Source organism: Macaca thibetana, chromosome 1 (assembly GCF_024542745.1).
Source record: "Macaca thibetana thibetana isolate TM-01 chromosome 1, ASM2454274v1, whole genome shotgun sequence".
Classification (NCBI taxonomy): domain Eukaryota; kingdom Metazoa; phylum Chordata; class Mammalia; order Primates; family Cercopithecidae; genus Macaca; species Macaca thibetana.
The window spans coordinates 187,291,992-187,311,669 of NC_065578.1; the positions used below are offsets into that span (position 1 = coordinate 187,291,992).

At 36.7% G+C, this 19,678-nt stretch overlaps 1 protein-coding gene and 1 non-coding gene across 14 annotated transcripts in view; both read left to right on the plus strand.

Moving 5' to 3' along the window:
* Positions 1-19,678, plus strand: part of COP1 (COP1 E3 ubiquitin ligase) — a 259,658-nt gene that overhangs the window by 223,925 nt on the left and 16,055 nt on the right. The gene's annotated exons all lie outside the window — the stretch shown is intronic.
* LOC126945425 (small Cajal body-specific RNA 3) lies at positions 11,719-11,861 on the plus strand. The gene has a single exon (XR_007722444.1). It is a non-coding gene; the product is annotated as a small Cajal body-specific RNA 3 (non-coding RNA).

The window sequence follows — 19,678 nt, forward strand, 5'->3', positions numbered from 1 at the left end:
CTCTTTGAAAATGTTTTAGGTATTTTGGAGGTTCACATTTAGGCAGAAAGAGTGATAGATAACTGCTCTTCACTTTAGTTTCATTTGTTAAGACTCCTTTTGAGAGAAAAATTAACATCAGCCATGCAAGAGGAACTTTTAATGGTTGTTAGTTCAGCATCTGAGATGAAATGTTAATGAAGAAAGAGCGTGTAACAAACTTTTTGTTGTTTATGCCTTCCCTTGATTATTACTGCCAGTTTTCACTACTCCCAATAAAGCACATCCAGAAGAAATGCACTTAAGATATACTAGCCCTGTAATTTTTAATTTCATCCAGTTTGTAATTTTTTATAACTTCCCTTGATATTTTGTTTGACCTTTAGGTTATTTGTTTGGCACATAATAATTGTATATATTTATGGAGTACACAGGGCTGTTGCAATACATATAATGTATGATGATCAGATCAGAGATATTAGCATATCCATATTTCTCATCTCAGAAAGAATATTTATTATTTCTTTGTGTTGGAAACATTGATATTCTCCTTCTAGCTATTTGAAACTATATATTATTGTTAACTATAGTCATCCTACAGTGCTGTACAACACTAGAACTTACTCCTCCTATCTAGCTGTAATTTTGTATCTTTTAACAAATCTCCTCATCCCCCTAGCTTTTGCATTATTTAGAAGTGTGTTGTTTAATATCCAAATTTGAGGGTTCTCCAAGTATCTGCATTTTAAGTTTAAAGTTTGTTTCATAGTCTCAAATATAGTCTACCTTGGTAAAAGTTTCATGTGCACTTGACAATAATGTGATTTTATTAGTTGGATTGCTCTATAAATGTCAGTTAGGTCAAGTTGGTTCATAGTGATTTGCGTTTTTCTATTTCTGCCTAATTTTCTTTCCGGTTGATGTATCAACGAGAGTGGCGGTATTGAAATTTTCAAGCATTAGTTGTTCAATTAATTATTTCTCTTTGCAAATGTTTTTGCTTTTTTGGCGTATGCTGTGTTGTTTGGTGTACATACATTTATACTTTTTATAGCTTCTTGATGTGTATTGATTCTTTTATCATTATGAAATGTCCCTTTGTCTCTGATAATGTTTTTGATCATAAAGTCTGTTTTGTCTGACATTAACATAGCCATTCCAGCTTTTTTATAACTATTGTTTATATGGTATATTGTCTTCCTACCTTTTAATTTCAACCTGTTTTTGTCTTCAAATGTAATTTATGTGTCTTTCAAGTGGAATAGAGTTGGATTTTTTTTGTTTCTTCAGTCTCATAATTACTGCTTTTTGATTGGGGTGTTTAGATCATTCCTGTTTGATGTAAATAATATTTTACTTTGATTTACAGTGCCATTTTGCTGTTTGTTTTCTGTGAGTGCCTTTTTTATTTCTGTGGTCGTCTTTCATTACCTTCTGACTTTTTAATGCCCCATTTAAATTAAATTTAATTTTGTTTTGTTTTATTTCCTTAGTAGTTGCTCTAGGTATTACAATTTGCATCTTAATCACCATTTACATCAGATTAATACTAATGTAATATTTGGTAAACTATAGAAACTTTGGTTTAATACCACTACTTCCTTGCTGCCTGTTTGGTGTTATTTTTGTCATATATATGAGAGCTACTAAAAATCCTTACTGGTTTTCTCCCTACTTGTTCTGCCATAAGAGAGAGAGAGAACTATGGAGGTCCTCAACTGTAATTGTGAGTTTTCTCTTTTTACTTTGAGACATATGCATTTTGCTTCTTGTATTCAGTGCATTATTGTGCATATATTTTAGATCGTTATTTCTTCTTGAAGAAAAAACCCTTTATTATGAGGTAATATCCCCCTTTATTCCTGATATTTATTGTTCTGAAGTCTATTTTCTCTGAAATTAATATGACTTCCAGCTATTTTTGCTTAGTGTTCACATTGTATGTTTTTCTCCATGTTTTTACTTTTTATCTATCTCTGTATTTATAAAGTAGGTTACTTATAGATAGCATATAGTTAGGCTTTGTTCTGCCATTTAATGCATGTGTGATTATATTTGTATTAAAATATATCTTCATGCCTGCTATATATTTTTCCATTCATTTTATGCCTTTTTTCAGATTTCGTAGACTGTTCTTTGTGATTTGTGTCACCTCTTATGACTTATTATTTATACCTTTCTTCAGAATTTCTCAGTGATTACCCTAGAGCTTACAATATGCCTTTAAAGTAATCTGAATCTTTCTTTAGTAAGATTGTACTGCTTCAAGGGTTGTATAAGAACCTTACAACAGTGTAACCTGAATTTCTTCATACTGTGCTTTGTGCTATTGTTTTTATGTATTTTACTTTTGCATATGTTACAACACACAATAAAACGTTGCTACTTTTGCATTATATAGTTATCTTTTAGAGAAGTTAAAAATAAGAAAAAATGAATATTACTTTATCTTCAATGTTCTTCATTTATTTGTATAAATCCAAGATGCTGACCTGCATCACATTCCTGATAACTTACCGTAGCATTTTCTGTAGAGTAATTTGCAGACAGTGAATACCCTCAGCTTTTGTTTTTCTGAGAAAAATAATTTATTCTTCCTTTTTGAAAGATATTTTTGCTAAGTGTTAAACTCTGGATTGACAGATTATACCATTGGTCATCTTGCTGACATAGTTTCTCAAGAGAAGTCTGATGTAATTCTTATCTTTGTTCCTCTGTATATAATATGTCTCCTTTTTTTCTCTCTTACTTTCTTAAAGATTTTATCTTTGATTTTTCAGCAGTTTCTATATGATACGTTGAGATGTTGCTTCATCTTGCTTGGTGTTCTCTGAACTTCTTGAATATGGATTTGGTCTCTGCTCTTAATTTTGGGAAATTCTCAGTTATTTCTTCAAATATTTCTTCTGCTACCTTTTCTCTTCACCTGGAATTCTAATTATTATGGGTGTGTTAGCCCGTTTGATACTGTTTCATAGCTCTTAGATGCCTATTTTGTTTTGTTTTTGCACTCCTTAGTTCTTTGTATTTTATTTTGGGTAATTTCATTTCTACATTCAGTCTCACGTTGTTTTTTTTTTTTTTTTTTTTGAGATGGAGACTCACTCTGTCACCCAGTCTGGAGTGCAATGGCACGATCTTGGCTCACTGCAACCTCCACCTCCCAGGTTCAAGCAATTCTCCTGTCTCAGCCTCCCGAGTAGCGAGGACTACAGGCATACACCAACACACCCAGCTAACTTTTGTATTTTTAATAGAGACGGGGTTTCACGATATTGGTCAGACTGGTCTCAAACTCCTGACCTCAGGTGATCCACCTGCCTCAGTCTTCCAAAGTGCTGAGATTACAGGCCTGAGCCACCACACCCAGCCCACGTATTCTTTCCTTAACTGTTTGAAGACTGCTGATCATACCATCAAAAGCATTTTTTATTTCTGTTACTATGTTTGTTTATTTCTAGGATTTCTCTTTGATTCTTTCTTATACTTTAATCTCTTCACTGAAATTACCTGTTTGATCTTAAACATTTTCTACTTTTTCCATCAACCCCTTTAACCATATTAATCATCATTATTTTATTTCATACAGTTTTAACATTTGAACTGAGCGTTGTAACTAAGTTTGGTTTAATGATTGCTTTGTCTCCTCAGATTCTGTTTTTCCCTGAATGCCTGTAATTTTTGGTTCAAAGCCAGGCATATTATATAGGACAGTAAATACTGAGGTAAATATTTTTTACACTTGGAAATTGAGTGCATTTTTTTTTCTGCCTACCCTTCAGTGCGGGAGTTGTATTAACTTAGTCAGGATAAGGTTGTTTTGAAGTTTGCTGTCGTGGTTACTCTCAGTGCACCTCAAGTTTCAGTTTTGTTTAGAGTATCAGTTTGCCAGAGAGTTTTTCTCACTGTTTTCTTTGTTGGGTTTTTGGTCTTTCTCCTTTGTACTCCTTTCCAGAAAGAATTTGTCTCTTGTAGCAATATGGGCTATATTCTGCTGTTTTCTCTCACTACTTGTTTATATGATGGGAGGGATAGAGGAGGAAAGGTGTTCACTGATGTTCCAATTAATCTTCGGTAAAAGTCATTGAGCCTAGGTATTGGGGATGTGTGTACTTTATCATTGTTTCTGTCCCTCTTCGAAATGAAGGGCAGTTTTTGTTTGTTTCCTGTTTCTCTCTCCCAGCTGCAATAGATGTCCTTCAGGGCCCTCAGGCTATCATTCCCCTCTTCCCATCCACTTTTATCCTACAGACTAATCTTTTTGTTTTGTAGGGCACGTAAGGAAGATATATCTAGGTGGCATTTTGGCAATGGTTGCTGTTAACTTCCCTAACCAATACCATATCAAAAACCTTTTTTCAGGATTCTCCTCAGTCTTCCCTGATGTTCATAGATGAAAAGCCTGCAGGAAGGTGCACTTCCCTACCCTTAATGTCTGTGGCCCTCAGGGCTTCATAGTCATGGTAGCCCATCTATATTCAGCCTTTAGTATTAATGGTTTTTAGCTAATTCTTTCTACTAGCTTATCAGCCCTTTCTGTGCCTGGTACACAAATGCTCAGGAACTATGATCACAGGTGCCAGACTCTCAATTTTCAGGTTGTTTTGCCTGTGACGTTGGTTCCCTAAAATGTTTAAGAAATGTTATTAATTTGTAGTTGTCCAGCTTTCTTGATGTTTTTCTTGTTGCATTGCTCTTTCTAGTTCTGTCTCTTGAAACTCAGCCCTCTGGTTTGTAACACTCATATTACTTCTACCAGATAGAATATAAGGATTTAAAAATAATTACTTTAATTATCTTAGACTTACTTCTTATTTAAATTCGTGAATGCTCACCATATTTCTAAACTGCATTAAGAGAAATATTCTTGGCCGAGCACGGTGGCTCACACCTATAATCCCAACACTTTGGGAGGCCGAGGTGGGTGGATCACCTGAGGTCAGGAATTCGAGACCAGCCTGACCAATGTGGAGAAACCCCATCACTACTAAAAATACAAAATTAGCCAGGCGTGGTGGTGCATGCCTGTAATCCTAGCTACTCAAGAGGCTGAGGCAGGGGAATTGCTTGAACCCAGGAGGTGGAGGTTGCAGTGAACCAAGATCATGCCATTGCACTGCAGCCTGGGCAACAAGAGCGAAACTCCATCTCAAAAAAAAAGAGAAATATTCTTATAATATTTTAAGGATGGTTATCTTTTTCAAAATATGTATAATACATAACAGAAAAATTAAAAGCCTCTTTCAGATCTTTTATTTTCCTGTTACCTATGCTGCTAGTTCTCCAGCCTCCTCTTACACTCCCCTTTCTCAGTATTGCCATCTGGACTGCCCCGCCCCCCCATACCACATTTAATTGTTCAGTCTAGTGACAAAAGTAATCTCAATTATGAAAGATAATTTAGTTTCTGAATTTGTAGTAGCAATGATGTCATCTATTTGGAATGAAGATTTTACTACAAATTTAGCTAGGAGCAAGAATTTTTAAAGGATAGGGAAAATATTTAGGCTGTCCAGAAGTTGTGATATGACATGATCTTAACTATTAAGGATTTTTAAATTATTATTTTTTTAAATAATGAATGTTCCCCTAATAATTCATCAGACTTTATATATGCAACTCACATGTATGAACACGTTATGCTAATTTGGAGTTCTACTTATGAACCAAAGGAGTTGCTATAGAAGTTCAAACAATGTAGTCTATTGCATTGACTTCACTATCACATGGAAAATATTGGATTAAATTTCTAAAATTTTAAGCACAGTCCTATCCTTTGGCATTTCATAAATTTAAAGACTTTGGATCTTACAAATGCAAAACCAGATTGGTATGTATCTAAGCACAAACTTAATCTTGTTTTTCCTTTAATATATCTTGAATCCATCCTTATTTCCAACCCTATGACTCTACCACCTGCCTTTAGTTCAAGCTCCTGCCATTTAGTTTAGTTTATCTCCTGCCATTACTTCTTAATAGTTCTAGACTCGTTTATCTCGCTGTTTAAAATCTGTTAGTGTTTCCCCAGTGGTTGCAGAATAAGATCTAAACTTTATGTGACATCTAACAACCTTTTTCATGAGGCCCCCACCTCCCTCTCCAACTCAATCACTTACCACTTGCATAAGCACATTTTACACTCCAGCAACATGAACTGCCTATAGGATCCTCGAACACCCAATGCTGGGTTTTTTGTTTGCTTGTTTGTTTTCATCTTTGTGCTTTAGATCTTGCTGCTCACTGTGCCCAAATACCCTTTCCTGCACTTCTGTTTGTTACATATGGTAATTCCATTATACTGGAACTTTACACAGTGCTGAGTTTTGTAGCCACAAAAATATTAGAGTGTTCATTGGGTAGATAAATACCATTAGATTGATCTAGACTTACTTTTGGCCATTGTAGAAATTATGTATATCACATCTCTAAAGGGGATGTTTTTCAAACTTACTTGAACATTTCTGGTGGTAGGGAGCTCCTGCTTTACAAGGCAACCCATTATATATTTCAAAAACTCTAAATCTTACAAAGTTGTCTCAGAAGAACAGCCCTAATTTCTTCTTTCCATCACTTGTAAACAGTATATACCTTAAAACGTGTAACACTTAGCAGTTTGTAGCTCTGCATGCAGTAAAATTCAACATTTTCCGAATTAATTTTTACTGTGTTGAATCTACTCTTTACCTCAGTTTGAATTAGTGATGTAATATCACTTGAAAATGCTGGTAGAGAGTTCTAAACTGCATTCTATGAAGTTATGCTGACTTCATCTATTTTATTTTCATGGGCTGGTTTAAAATATGAAAATGGAAAGATGAAAGAAAAGATTAGTACATGTAAACTATAGAAGTTTAGGTAACAACCCAGTCCTGAACTTCCCATTTCATCTTCTTTTATTTTAAATTCTCAATATATATCCATTTGCAAAGTTAACTCTTTTACTAAACTGTCATGAGCCATTTGTGTAATTCAAACTCTAGTGCTGATTATAGTATCTTTTAACCAAATACATTTTGTTAAAAATTAGACTTGTAAAAGTGTTAAAAAATAAGGCTTGGCCAGGCGTGGTGTCTCATGCCTGTAATCCCAGCACTTTGGGAGGCTGAGGCGGGCAGATCACCTGAGTTTGGGAGTCCGAGACCAGCCTGACCAAGATGGAGAAACCCCGGCTCTACTAAAAATACAAAATTACCCGGGCGTGGTGGCGCACGCCTGTAATCTCAGCTACTCTGGAGGCTGAGGCAGAAGAATCACTTGAACCTGGGAGGCAGAGGTTGTGGTGAGCCAAGATCGTGCCATTGCACTCCAGGCCCGGCAACAAGAGCGAAACTCTGTCTCAAAAAAATAAATAAATAAGGCTTATGTGCAGTCATTCTCAATAAAGTAAAAAGCTTCCTGAGGTTAGAAATTCTTGTCATTTTTGGCTGGGAACAGTGGCTTACACCTGTAATTTCAGCATTTTGGGAGGCTGGGGTGGGCGGATCACCTGAAGTCAGAAATTTGAGACCAGCCTGGCCAACATGGTGAAACCCATTCTCTACTAAAAAATATAAAAATTAGCTGAGTGTGGCCGTGGGCGCCTGTAATCCCAGCTACTCAGGAGGCTGAGGCAGGAGAATCACTTGAACCCGGGAGGTGGCGGTTGCAGTGAGCTGAGAATGCACCACGGCACTCCATTCTGGCAGCAGAGCCAGACTCTGTCTCAAAATAAATAAATAAATAAATAAATAAACCTTGTACTTTTTTATTGCTGCTCTCTGGGCCTCATATGGGATCTGTTAAGTAATTATTCAGTAAATTCTTTCCTCCTCACTTCCCTCTCACTAGCCACCTGACCAAAAGCAGAAAAATACATCTTGGTTTTCCCTCTGAGTTCAATATTTGTAGATAGTTTCAACATGCGTATTAGTATTTTTCAAAGTACAGCCTATTGATCACCTGCTTTAGAATTATTAGTTACTTGGGATATGAATTGAAATTTTAAATTTCTAAACCCTGTACTTGTTATATTTAGACTTTCTGAAGGTGAGGGCCAAGAACCACCTTTTGTATGTGTTGTTGTTGTTGTTGTGGTTGTTGTTGTTGTTGTTGTTGTTGTTGTTATAGGTTACATAATTCTCTCCTTTAGTAGCCTAGAATTGCATGGGAGAAGCAAAGATCCCATCTCTGTCACATCCAATCTTGAAGCCACCTGGGGAAATTTAGAAGTGCCATAGTGTTCCCATCTGGAAAGAACATGCCAAAGTGTTTCCAACAGTCACTGTTGCAGACCTATTTCTTTCTTTATAGGAGTGATTCGGTACTGTCTCAAACCCTTCTGAGTGCCACATCAGGAGGCTCTCCATGGTCTGTTGGTCACTTTGGAAGATGTAGAGACTAAATCCAAGGGAGACATTAGATAATAGGCCAGGGTTCTCATCGGTCTCCTCAGTAGCAAAAACAAAGGCTAGAACATTCTGGTAGTGCTCATGATTAATTGGAACATTACAGCTGGAGCCAAAGATCTATCTCCTGAAAGGTACTATGTTCTGATGTTTTTTACAACCAAATTCCATAAAACACTGACTGCTCTATTACAATGGATACAACTCAGAAATAGCTCATGGGAAGAAATGCATAGGGCAAGGTATTGGAGAGTGGTGGGTGGAGTACATGGAAGAATAGGTCTGTGCTGGTGACTGTTGGAAACACTTTGGCATTTTCTTCCCAGATGGGTGCCCTCCTAGTGCCTCAATGTTTTCACCAACCTGAAGGCCCTGGAAACTCCATTTTCAACAAACTCCCTTTGGGATTTATATATAATAAAGTGCTATAAAATACCAGTTTTGAGCTCTTTTCTGCTTGTATATTTGCTTAAGAATTTGCTAAATGTATAAATTTTAGCTGATTAAGTTTTCAAGGACCCAAATGACCAAAATAAGGACTTACTTTAAGACTGAAAATATAACAAATGAGGTTAATTTAAGTCAGGCAGTGAGTTTTTGGAGAATATATTCTGTACAACAAAAAAAAGTTACTACAAAATACCTTTCCAACTTTGACATATTGACATCCTTATTTCCTTCCAGCTTTATCAGTCTTTCTAAGTCATTTAAGTCTAAAACCCCAGAATCATTATTATTGCATCTCTTTATCTTCCATCTAATTATTCATCAAATAGCAGTAATTCTTCGAAATATCTTCCATATTTATCTTTGTTTTTGTTTCTGCTTTTTATTGCCTCATTCCTGTTCCTTGCCCTTCCCCTTCTCTCAATTTACTTCTGACAGCTTTATGTCCCCTTCGATCGGCCTTTGTGCACTATCAAATGTTTATCTTTATACAGAGATATTCAATCAAACATTGCTTGTTACCTTTAGTTGACCCAGGTCTTTCAGAAAAGTTTTTTTCAAATTCAGCATTTACATGTACCTCTATCTGGTATATTTTGGCCAACACTAAAAATAAGGGGAAATTTTGATAAAAATATTACCTGAACTTGTTATTTAATCTGTTTCACTTCAGATATCTTTATCTAATTTTAAAATTATATTTACCCTTACTGTTAAATATGATCCTTAAGAAAATTCAGTACCAATTATAGGAAAAAGTACAATAGAAAAAAAATACTCAAAGGTAGCTCAGATTTCAAAATTTACTAGTATTTAGAAAATTAGCCTTTATAATAAGTATAGAATAATCACAGATATGATTTTAAATGTCATTCCTATATCTACTTCTTAACCGCTCTATTCCCTGATCTCATGTGTTTGCACTTAGACTACCGTATCTAAACTATTTATTACATTCAAGATTTTCAATAATCTAATATAATGCTATCCATCTAACTTTATTTCTGTTTTCTAACACAGTTCACCTACTTCATTAAGAAAGTTTCTTCATTGTCCCATACTATTCCCATTCTGGCTTCTAAACTCATATTCATCTTGTTCTTCATATTGCCTTGTCCTCTTATTTCTGCTTAACTAAATTCTCATCATTCGTTAGCCCAATCACTGCTTTTCTTTCCCTCTTTTAACCATTTTATCTCCTTGGTTTCTGGTTTCTCACAGCTATTGATGACCCTATAGAATGCAGTCTACCAACTGGTGTTCAAATTCATCTTGAATTGTTTGTTGTGCATCATTAGTGTTGCCGCAGGTACATTCCTTGCTTCAACTTGGAGAGCAAAAAATATAAACAACAGCAGCTACCAGAGTAAGAGCTACTTAGTTTTCTAGGAAAGAGGAGTTAAAGATTGAGTTAGGATAAAATTTAAGTCTGCCTAACCTGGGGAGCTTACTTTAATCAATTTCATAAGATCATAAATATACTGACTAGAATAATACACTAGTATTATTACTACTAGTACACTGTGATACTGATAGTACAGATACTAATAGTACTATCATTGCTTGAGATAACTACCCTTTAACTGTAAAGAAATTAAGATTATGTGGTATTTTAGTAAAAGTAACTACCATTTATTTGTTTGGTGCCTATAACATGCCATTTACTCTTTGGTTACATGCTGTAAGGGAGAAAAGATTTTTCTCACCTATTGCTTGATTCATGACAGAGACCTCTGTAAATTTTACATGACATAGAAGTTTTACATGACACAGAAGACTTTAGAAATGAAGATCCAAAGAATGGGCAAACTTGTGTATGTTTATGCTTAGGTTTGATGAAGAAATGAATAGTCATGGAGAATTATGATTGGAGGACAAAGGGATATGTTCTAATGGTAATAAACTGGGGGCAACTTGCAAGACCTGTTTGTTCAGCTTCTTCTCTGTGTCTCTGTCTCCAAAGATAGGGCATTCCTTTCCTCCAGGTAAGGTTAGGCACCTCTAGAATGAGAATCTTATGACCTGCTTCAGTGGAAGGGCAGAGAATTCTTTTATGACCTGCTTCAGAGGAGAAGTGTGGGAGGTCTTCCTGCTTCTGCTGTTTTTTCAAATACCAAGGTGCCTACTTGGAGGTAGTGTGTTGTGATCCCTAACAGTGCTCTACTGTGTTTTCCTTGAATCTTCATAAAGATTCTACCTAAGATTATCTGCTTTATATTTGGAGAAATTGAATGTCTAAAAGGATTAAGCAGAACCAAATTTCTAATCCAGGTTTTCATGCCTTGAATGTATTACTTTTTCTGTTACATGGTATTCCCCAAATAGTACTGAATTCTAGAATCAGCTTTGCCAGAGTAGTCTGGAGAGCGAATGACTTAAATATGCACAGTTCTATGCTCAGAGGAGCTCTTCTCAGTATTAATCAGCAATCTAGTCATTTTTTTCCCCATCATACTTGTCATTGTAAGCACATTGTTCTCGAGCTTTATTCAAAAGATCATCCAGAGTCCAGAGATATTAACTATTAACATGTGCTGCAAGTTGAAAGTGTTTAGAGATAATATTTGAGTACAGTATGGCAAGGATAAGTTGTTTACGGCCAGTTGGCGAGAAGACTTTGGAAAGCATTGAGAATGAAAGGAACGATGAATATATGTGTTCTTTTGTATCTAAATCTTTCTTCCCTTGTGTATGTTCTTTACAGCCTTTTCTCTCTGAATAAAGATCACTTTGATTTTGTATGCTAAGTGTGCCTTCTTAATGGTTCTTTTTCTATTATCTGAATCCCGATTTTGTATTTATCTTACTTGAATGCATTAAAGTATATTTAAATGACAATGTGATGCAGTTAGGTAATTGGAATATAAGAGACTGGTTAACAAAAATCTTAATAATGAAGCACACCAAAAATGGAAGCTGCAGGAACCAACCATGTGGACAAATGAAAAAATGCCTGTTGTCTACAGATTGCAGCGATCCTACATAAACATATGGAGGTCTCTGTCTGGCTTAGGACAGCTGGCTAAGTCTGATCGTTCCCCTCCATACAACCTTTAAAACTGCCATTCTAATTACTTGCTTTCCTTGCTATTTTATTCAGTATCTCTGCTGGTTATTAGTACTGTATTATTTTGTAAATGGGCAACCAAGTAAAGTTACCTGTGTATCCATCTGAACTGGTTTTTGAGGTATCTTACGAGTTTTGAAAATAGGTATTATTTGCTTATTTAAGGAACCTACAACCAGGAAGTAGAATGCATGTGGAAATACTATTCTTCTCTTGCCGGGCATGGTGGCTCACACCTGTAATCCCAGTACTTTGGGAGGTCAAGGCAGATGGATCACTGAATGTCAGGAGTTCAAGACCAGCCTGGCGCCAACATGGTGAAACCCGGTCTCTACTGAAAACACAAAAATTAACCAGATGTGGTGACAGGCGTCTGTAATCCCAGCTACTTGAGAGGCTGAGACGGGAGAATCACATGAACCTGGGAGACGGAGGCTGCAGTGAGCCAAGATTGTGCCACTGCACTCTAGGCTAAGTGATGGTGCAAGATTTCACCTCAAGAAAAAGAAAAAAGAAATGTTATTTTTCTAAGGGGCCACATTGGCCTAACTAATTGAGGGTTACCAGTAAAGGTCAATACTTTAGATATGAAGGAGCTAATCAGAGATAGCTTCCGTGAAGTTTTCCTCATTAAGAAAGTGATTTTTGCAAAATCCAGTTTATGTCATTTTTTAACGCTGTAACCAAAGTTCAGAAATAACCATTTGAAGAGGACAGCTGGCTGCTAAGTATTAACCTTCTTAGTACTGAATTTAAAATCTTGTTTTTTCCTGGTGTGTGTTTTGCTGTAAGTTGTGGGGAGAGGTTGCTCCCACCTACCTCCCCTGCCTTCTACAACTTACAGCAGCCACAGCTGGGTCGATCGGTCGGTCGGTCGGTCGGTTGGTTTTTTGAGACTGAGTTTCACTCTGTCACCCAGGTTGGAGTGCAGTGGCTTAATCTCAGCTCATTGCAACCCCCACCTCCTCAGTTCAAGCAATTATCCTGCCTCAGCCTCCTGAGTAGCTAGAATTACAGGCGACCGCTACCAAGCCCGGCTAATTTTTGTATTTTTAGTAGAGATGGGGTTTCAATGGTGTGGTGGCTCATGCTAGTAATCCCATCACTTTGGGAGGCTGAGGCGGGTGGATCACCTGAGGTCAGGAGTTCAATACCAGCCTGGGTTTATTTATAACTAATTGTATGAGGATCGTTGTTTATGGTTCTGAAATCCCGTATTTCTTACCCTGAACAGTTTTTGCATTAGACAGTTGTCAAATGAGTAGCCATACTTTTCTAGATCCTTTAGAAGTCCACTGTTTTGTTCATTCTAATGAACAATTTTAAGATTTTTAAGGAAGGATACTAGTGGAGAAGAAAGAAGAGATTTGGGATTCACTGATTTTGAAAGTGTTCCCTTGTGATGAGGAAATAGTTCGCCAGATCTCAAATTGGGATTTTGTGTATGGGACGTGGGGGACTGGAAGGATAGTGGGAATTTGGCCTGTCAATGCCATGTATATTGACTGTGGAACACTCTTTACCACTTTGGTTCTGTGGCCAAGCCTTTTCCTCTGGTGATATCACTTGAAATCCATATAGGGAGATATATAAAAGACCAAATTTTCCATTTAACAGGGCTTTTAAGAACCTAGGCTTATGAGATTTGAAATGTAATGTATATTTATAATGCATGAGAGCTGAGGCTCTCTTGTACATAGTCAATGGCCACCCAAGACACCTTTCTCCTTCCTTCCATTTTGCTTTGGTAAATTCAGGATGAAGCCCAGGCATGGGATAAGCTTACTGGGTCAATATGACTCAGAGCAGCATTGGTATATTTCTCAGTTTTCACAAGTTGATTCCTGGCTTTGCTATTTCTTAGCTATGTATGTGAATTTGGAAAAATTATTAAGTCTAAGACTTTGTAAATTGATGATAAAAATAATATCTTCCTCATTGGGTTGCTATGCAGATTAAGTGAAGTAATCCACATAAAATTCTTAACTAAGTCACTGACCTATAGTGCTCAATAAATATGTGGTAATGATACAGGTTTTTAAGTGTGTGTGTGTGTATATATATATGTGTGTGTGTGTGTATATATATATATATATATTTGTAAGATAGTAAAAGGAGACACAGATCTTAGAATCTCAAATTCACAGAGTTCATTTATCGTCCGTCTTGCAAACACAATTCAGACAGCTAATTCACTCAACCCCCTTGGATTTTTTATAGAATGCAGGGAAGGCTAACTAACATTTTAGTTTAAAGAGCAAGACCTTTTATTGATAAATTGTAGTTTTGTGTTCATTCTTTCTTAGACAGATTTATATATATTTTTACCAAGTCAACTCTGAAAAACCACATACCGAAAGAAAGGTCAGGGACAAAAAAACTATTAGGCTTACAAATGGTATTTAAAAACCTTTGAAGATGATATTGGAACCTATGTTTGAATATCTTTGTATGGACTCTCACTTGGTTCCCAAATGCAGCATAGATTTATGTCTAGAATAAAGTAAAGAAACACTCTGGTCAAATAGGGGGATTCTCATGATGAATCAAACCCAGATAAGTGGCCAGGTGTGGTGGCTCACGCCTGTAATCCCAACGCTTTGGGAGGCCGAGGCAGACGGATCACGAGGTCAGGAGTTCGAAACCAGCCTGACCAACGTGGTGAAACCCCGTCTCTACTAAAAATACGAAAATTAGCTGGGTGTGGTGGCACGTGTCTGTAATGCCAGCTACTCAGGCGGCTGAAGCAGGAGAATCACTTGAACCCGGGAGGTGGAGGTTACAGTGAGGCGAGACTGCACTGCTGCACTCCAACCTGGGTGACAGAGCGAGACTCCATCTCAAAAACAAACAAACAAAAAAACAAAACCCAGATAAGCGAAATGTATTTAACTCTGAGCTCCAAAAACAAAAGAAATTTGAATGTTAAAAGATGTACTAGAAAGTGCTTTAAATAAAATAATGATTCTGCATGTCAGGAAATGAACAATGACCGAATAGGAGGAAGTAACAAAATGTCAGCACAAGTGATGAAATTGGACAATTGAATAGTATCACTTCACAAGGTGTTAAACAAAGAAAAATTTTAAAAATCTCTGTATCTTATATCTGTATTTCTTGTCAAGGGCAAGGGAGAGGATGTTCATAAGGCAACTATAGATCATGCATCAAAAGAAGGGCAAATTTTTTTGAAATTGTTCTGTGGCTGCAGGATCCTGAGTGAAAATCAGATTTGACTATATACACAGTCCATGACCTCCTACATGAGGAGAGAAGCTATTTTAGTTTTCAGGATGCAATTGCAGTACAAATAGTAACAGCCCACCCTGAAGAGACAAAAGAAAAAATGAAGCAAAAGCCCATTCTTTTATGTTTATAATCTTGGTGTGAAAAAGAGCTTAAGGCAGGTATGGTCTTTTATTTTCAGTGACATGAAATCATCTTTGTATGAGTGCAAATTAACACTCTTTTCTGGCAATGAGAAAACAAGACATTTGTGTTCATAAAGAGAATGCCTTTGTCCAAATAAGACAAGAGGCTCTTATGGAGAGAATATTAAGGAATTAACATGTAGTACAGATGGTGAGTTTTTTGTGTGTGAAGCCTAGTTACCTCAAATTTTTATTGTCATCTTTATATTTATTTAAGGAAGGATATTAAATTCAGCCATGTTTCTCACTGTTCTGTGCCCTCCAGGGAGCTGTATTTGCAGATACTGTATGTTGTTCATAGTGATCTACCGTTTCCATTTAATCAAATGCTTGTTAAAGGACTTAAATGGACATACAATTTAAACTTAGTGGGCACACTTTAAGAAGAAAATTCAGTACTTATAGGACAAATAGTTTAAGGCAAAACTGCTTATAACTTCGCTAGCCATCTCAGCTGCAGTTTTTACTTTTAGAGGACAAATGTGAATAGTATTTCAGTGTACTTTACATTTTCTATGTCACTAATAGTGTTCTACCACTTGAAATGGGAACTAAACTTAAAAATCATCTTCTGGGCTTTTTTTCCCCAGTAAAATTTTCAAGGAACTTACCTTCCTTTGTTATGAAGTTGTTTTAGGGGAGAAAACATTTCTAATTTTTGTTGGGTTTTTTGTTTTGTTTTTAGATCCTTATTTAGCAAGGTTGTGCTTTTAAACATCTAAGGGTAGAGGGGTGGGATGTGTGCCATTTATTACCTTCTGTCTTGGGGTAATGTTCTCATTGAGAGTGCTAGAGCCAAATAGCCAGGTTTGCCTCCTGTCATCATTAAGTATTAGCTGTAAGACTTTGGGGAAGTGATTTAACCTTTCCATGCTTCAGTTTCCTCTTCTGTGATATTAGGATAGCAGTATCTTGCATGTAATATTCTGAAATAAAATTAGAAAATAATGGAAAGTACTAAGAAAATAGTTGGCACAAGATAAATGATTGATCAGTAAATGTTGCTGTCATCTTTAACATTTTATATACTAATCCACATAACTGGACAACTGTACTTGTTTTTAGTTCATCAAATATTGTGCAATATGAGAATATATTCTCTGCATTTAAGTGATTTACAACCTAGTAAATATAAATATTCATAAATAACTATAGTATGAACCCGAATGAAAGAAATCTTTATAAGATCATTACCCCTGAAATTATTGACCCTGGAGGGAGGAGACTATTTCTAACTTGGAGAATGATGGAATACTTTATGAAGATAGGGGCTTTTGAGCTGGGCTTCATAAAGATATAAAGGGTTTCAGAAGTCTCAAGACAAAGGGAAAGGAAGGTGCCTGGACAAAAGACCATAAACAAACATATCTATTAAGTTCCATCCAGGCAGTATACTAAGTGCTATCTTAATTTAAAATCATCATCATCAATCTTTTAAGTCATATTTGCTTGAGTTCCTTTAAAAGTGAAATTGAGGCTCAGATTTGCCCAAGATTACACAGCTAAATAAGGGATGCAGTTGAAATTAGAACCCAGATTGGCCTGGCTCTAAAACCTACACCCTTTCTGCTATACTGCAGAAAGCTGGAGAACAGTGTGAACAAAGGTGCAGATGAGGGAAAGTGCAATCGATGTTTAAGAAACTTCTAATAAAGTGTCTAAGTAGGATGGTGGAGTAGGGACTTTATTGAGAGATGAGGCCAGAGAGTGTACCAGATGTAATAGTCTTGAATGCCATACTGAGGGGGAAAAAAAAAAAGAGTTTGGACCTTCTTCTGTAGGCATTAGATGCCTAAAGCCCACTGTGAAGATAATCCCATGAGAGTATTATAGCAGTGGGTAGAGTGCATTGTAATGAGAGATTAAAAATAGAGTCTACTCGGGTAGGTTATTAAATAATTTAATTATTGAGGGTTTTTTTTTTCTGTGTTCAGTTTCCTTCTAGGGAATAAGAATAACAGACAACACCTACATGTAACATTCATGTTTTTTAAGATGTTACGGTTGCGCTCACACATTTTAAAAAAAAAGTTTATTTGACGATGTTTCATTATATTCACTTCAAACAATAAGTTTTGAACTAGTTTGAGGATATAATCATTAACTTCTACCTTCTAGTACACAACTTAATTTTTTTCCTGCTTTTCCAAGAATTCACTTATTTAACTTAATACATGTGAATTGAAGAGTTTTGTTAAGAGATAGGATTACAGGAGATGACTCTAGGTGCCCAGGGAAGGGGAGGTGCGGTGAGAGATGGCTGAGGGAATAGAACACCGGTGGGAAGCAAAGTTCTTTTCTACCTTCTTAGGTTCTCTGGCTGGGTCTGTGAGATAAACTGACAACTGATGGATTAACAGGAAAAAAGGCATACAAATTTATTTAATATTCAAAGTTTTGCATGAATCAGCCACCAGGGGTGGGTTGGAATAGTGAGGGATGTGTCATAGAAAGAAAACCCCCAATGAAAAGGCTTGGTTTGGAGGGTTTTATACCATTTAGACAAGAAGACAAATTTAAAGGGAAGCAACAAGACAAAGGAAAGGGACTTTGAGCTTCTAGGAATGATGAACAATAGGAAGGCAAATATTAATATATTAGAAACTAATGGTAGATAAGGGCTAGTTAGTAAGATTTGTTTGTGCAGATTCTTTCTCAGTACCATCTCATCCTTGGTAATAATAATAAGGTTGTTATCCCTTTCCTGGTATGGGAAGTAACTGGGGTACGGGGAATTCCTCTCTTTCACAAGAGGAATTTATTATCTGTTTTCAGGCAGATAGGAGGAGAGCAGAAAGCTCTCCTCAGTTGCCTTGAACTCAAAATAATCTTTCCACCAGAGTAACATATTTTGGGATGGCATATTCTGATCTACAACACCAAAGAAAAACTACTCCTATCTGTTTTTTTCTTAAAGACAGTCGCTGACTTCTGTTATCCATAAGTAAAATTCACAGATAAATGAATCTTATGTGCTACAGTTTACATGCTTACCCTGCCTCATATTTTCATCTCATTAACTAATACACAAGCTGCTTTCTCCACACAATTTGTCGGCATTCCAAAACCATTTTTTTCAAATTTATTCCATGTGTATGACCATGTCCCTTTGCCTAACATATCCATCTTTTCTCCTGTGAAATTTCAAGTTTTATTCTTCCTTTGTTCCATTTGTGACCTAATCTATGAAGCGTTTCTTATCTTTTCCAGGTAAAGGATCACTCTCTTACTTCCTCAGTTGCCCCTTTGAGCTCTATAATTTTTTTTTTTTTTTTTTTTTTTTTTTTTTTTTTTTTTTTTTTTTGGAGACAGGGTCTCACTCTGTTACGCAGGCTGGAATGCAGTGGCCCAATCGAGGCCCAGTGCAACCTTGACCTCCCAGTCTCGCGTAATCTTCCCGCCTCAGCCTCCCAAAGTGCTGGGATTACAGGCATGAGCCACCACACCCAGCCTATTTCTTTCTGTTAAAAGTCCATTTCCCCTGTTGGCCTATGGTCTCAAGATCAGACATCATGAAACTCCAGGACCCAGCAAATTATCTGGCATGTGATATCTACCCTAATGGACGGATAATGATGGATTAATAAGATGGCATGAAATTAATGAACTTCATGCCAAAGTCTCTATTGTATAATGAAACGACTGTGATGATTGAAAGTTACTCTCTCTGTGAATCAATCGGAGCATTTCTTTATGTCTTTGTCAGGGTTCTCCAAAGGGACAGAAGTAATAGTACATGTATAGTTAGATCTATGAGAGGGTTTTTATTTGGGATATTAGCTCACATGATTATGGAGGGTGAGAAGTCCCATGATATGCCAGGGAGGCCAGTAGCATGGCAGAATCTAAGGCTAAAGACTTGAGAATTTGAGGGCCCCTTGAAGCAAGTCCCAGAGTCCAAAAGCCAGAGAATCTGGACTTCTGATGGCCGAGGCCAGGAGAAGAGTGTCCCAGCTCCAGGAGAGAGAGCAAATTCACCTTTCTGCTCCCTTTTTGTCCTATCCAGGCCCACAGCTGATTGGATGGTGCCTATCCACATTGAGGGCTGAACTTCCCCACTCTGTCAGCCAACTCACACACCAGTCTCTTCTGGAAACACCCTCTCAGACTTACCCAGAAGTAGTGCTCTGCCAGCTCTCTAAGTATCCCTTTATCCAGTCAAGCTGAAACCTAAAATTACCCATCACACTGTTACCGTTAACATCAGGAGTAGCTTTGTGGAGAAGCTTCTATCAAAGCCAGTTTCTAAAGGCTGTGTTAGCCAAGGACTTGTAAAGGCCCTTTATAATGCAAACTTGACCATTTGGTGGAGTTGCTTTTGATGTTACCAGTACCATGTAATGTCCAAATCCAATAGCATATTATTACTA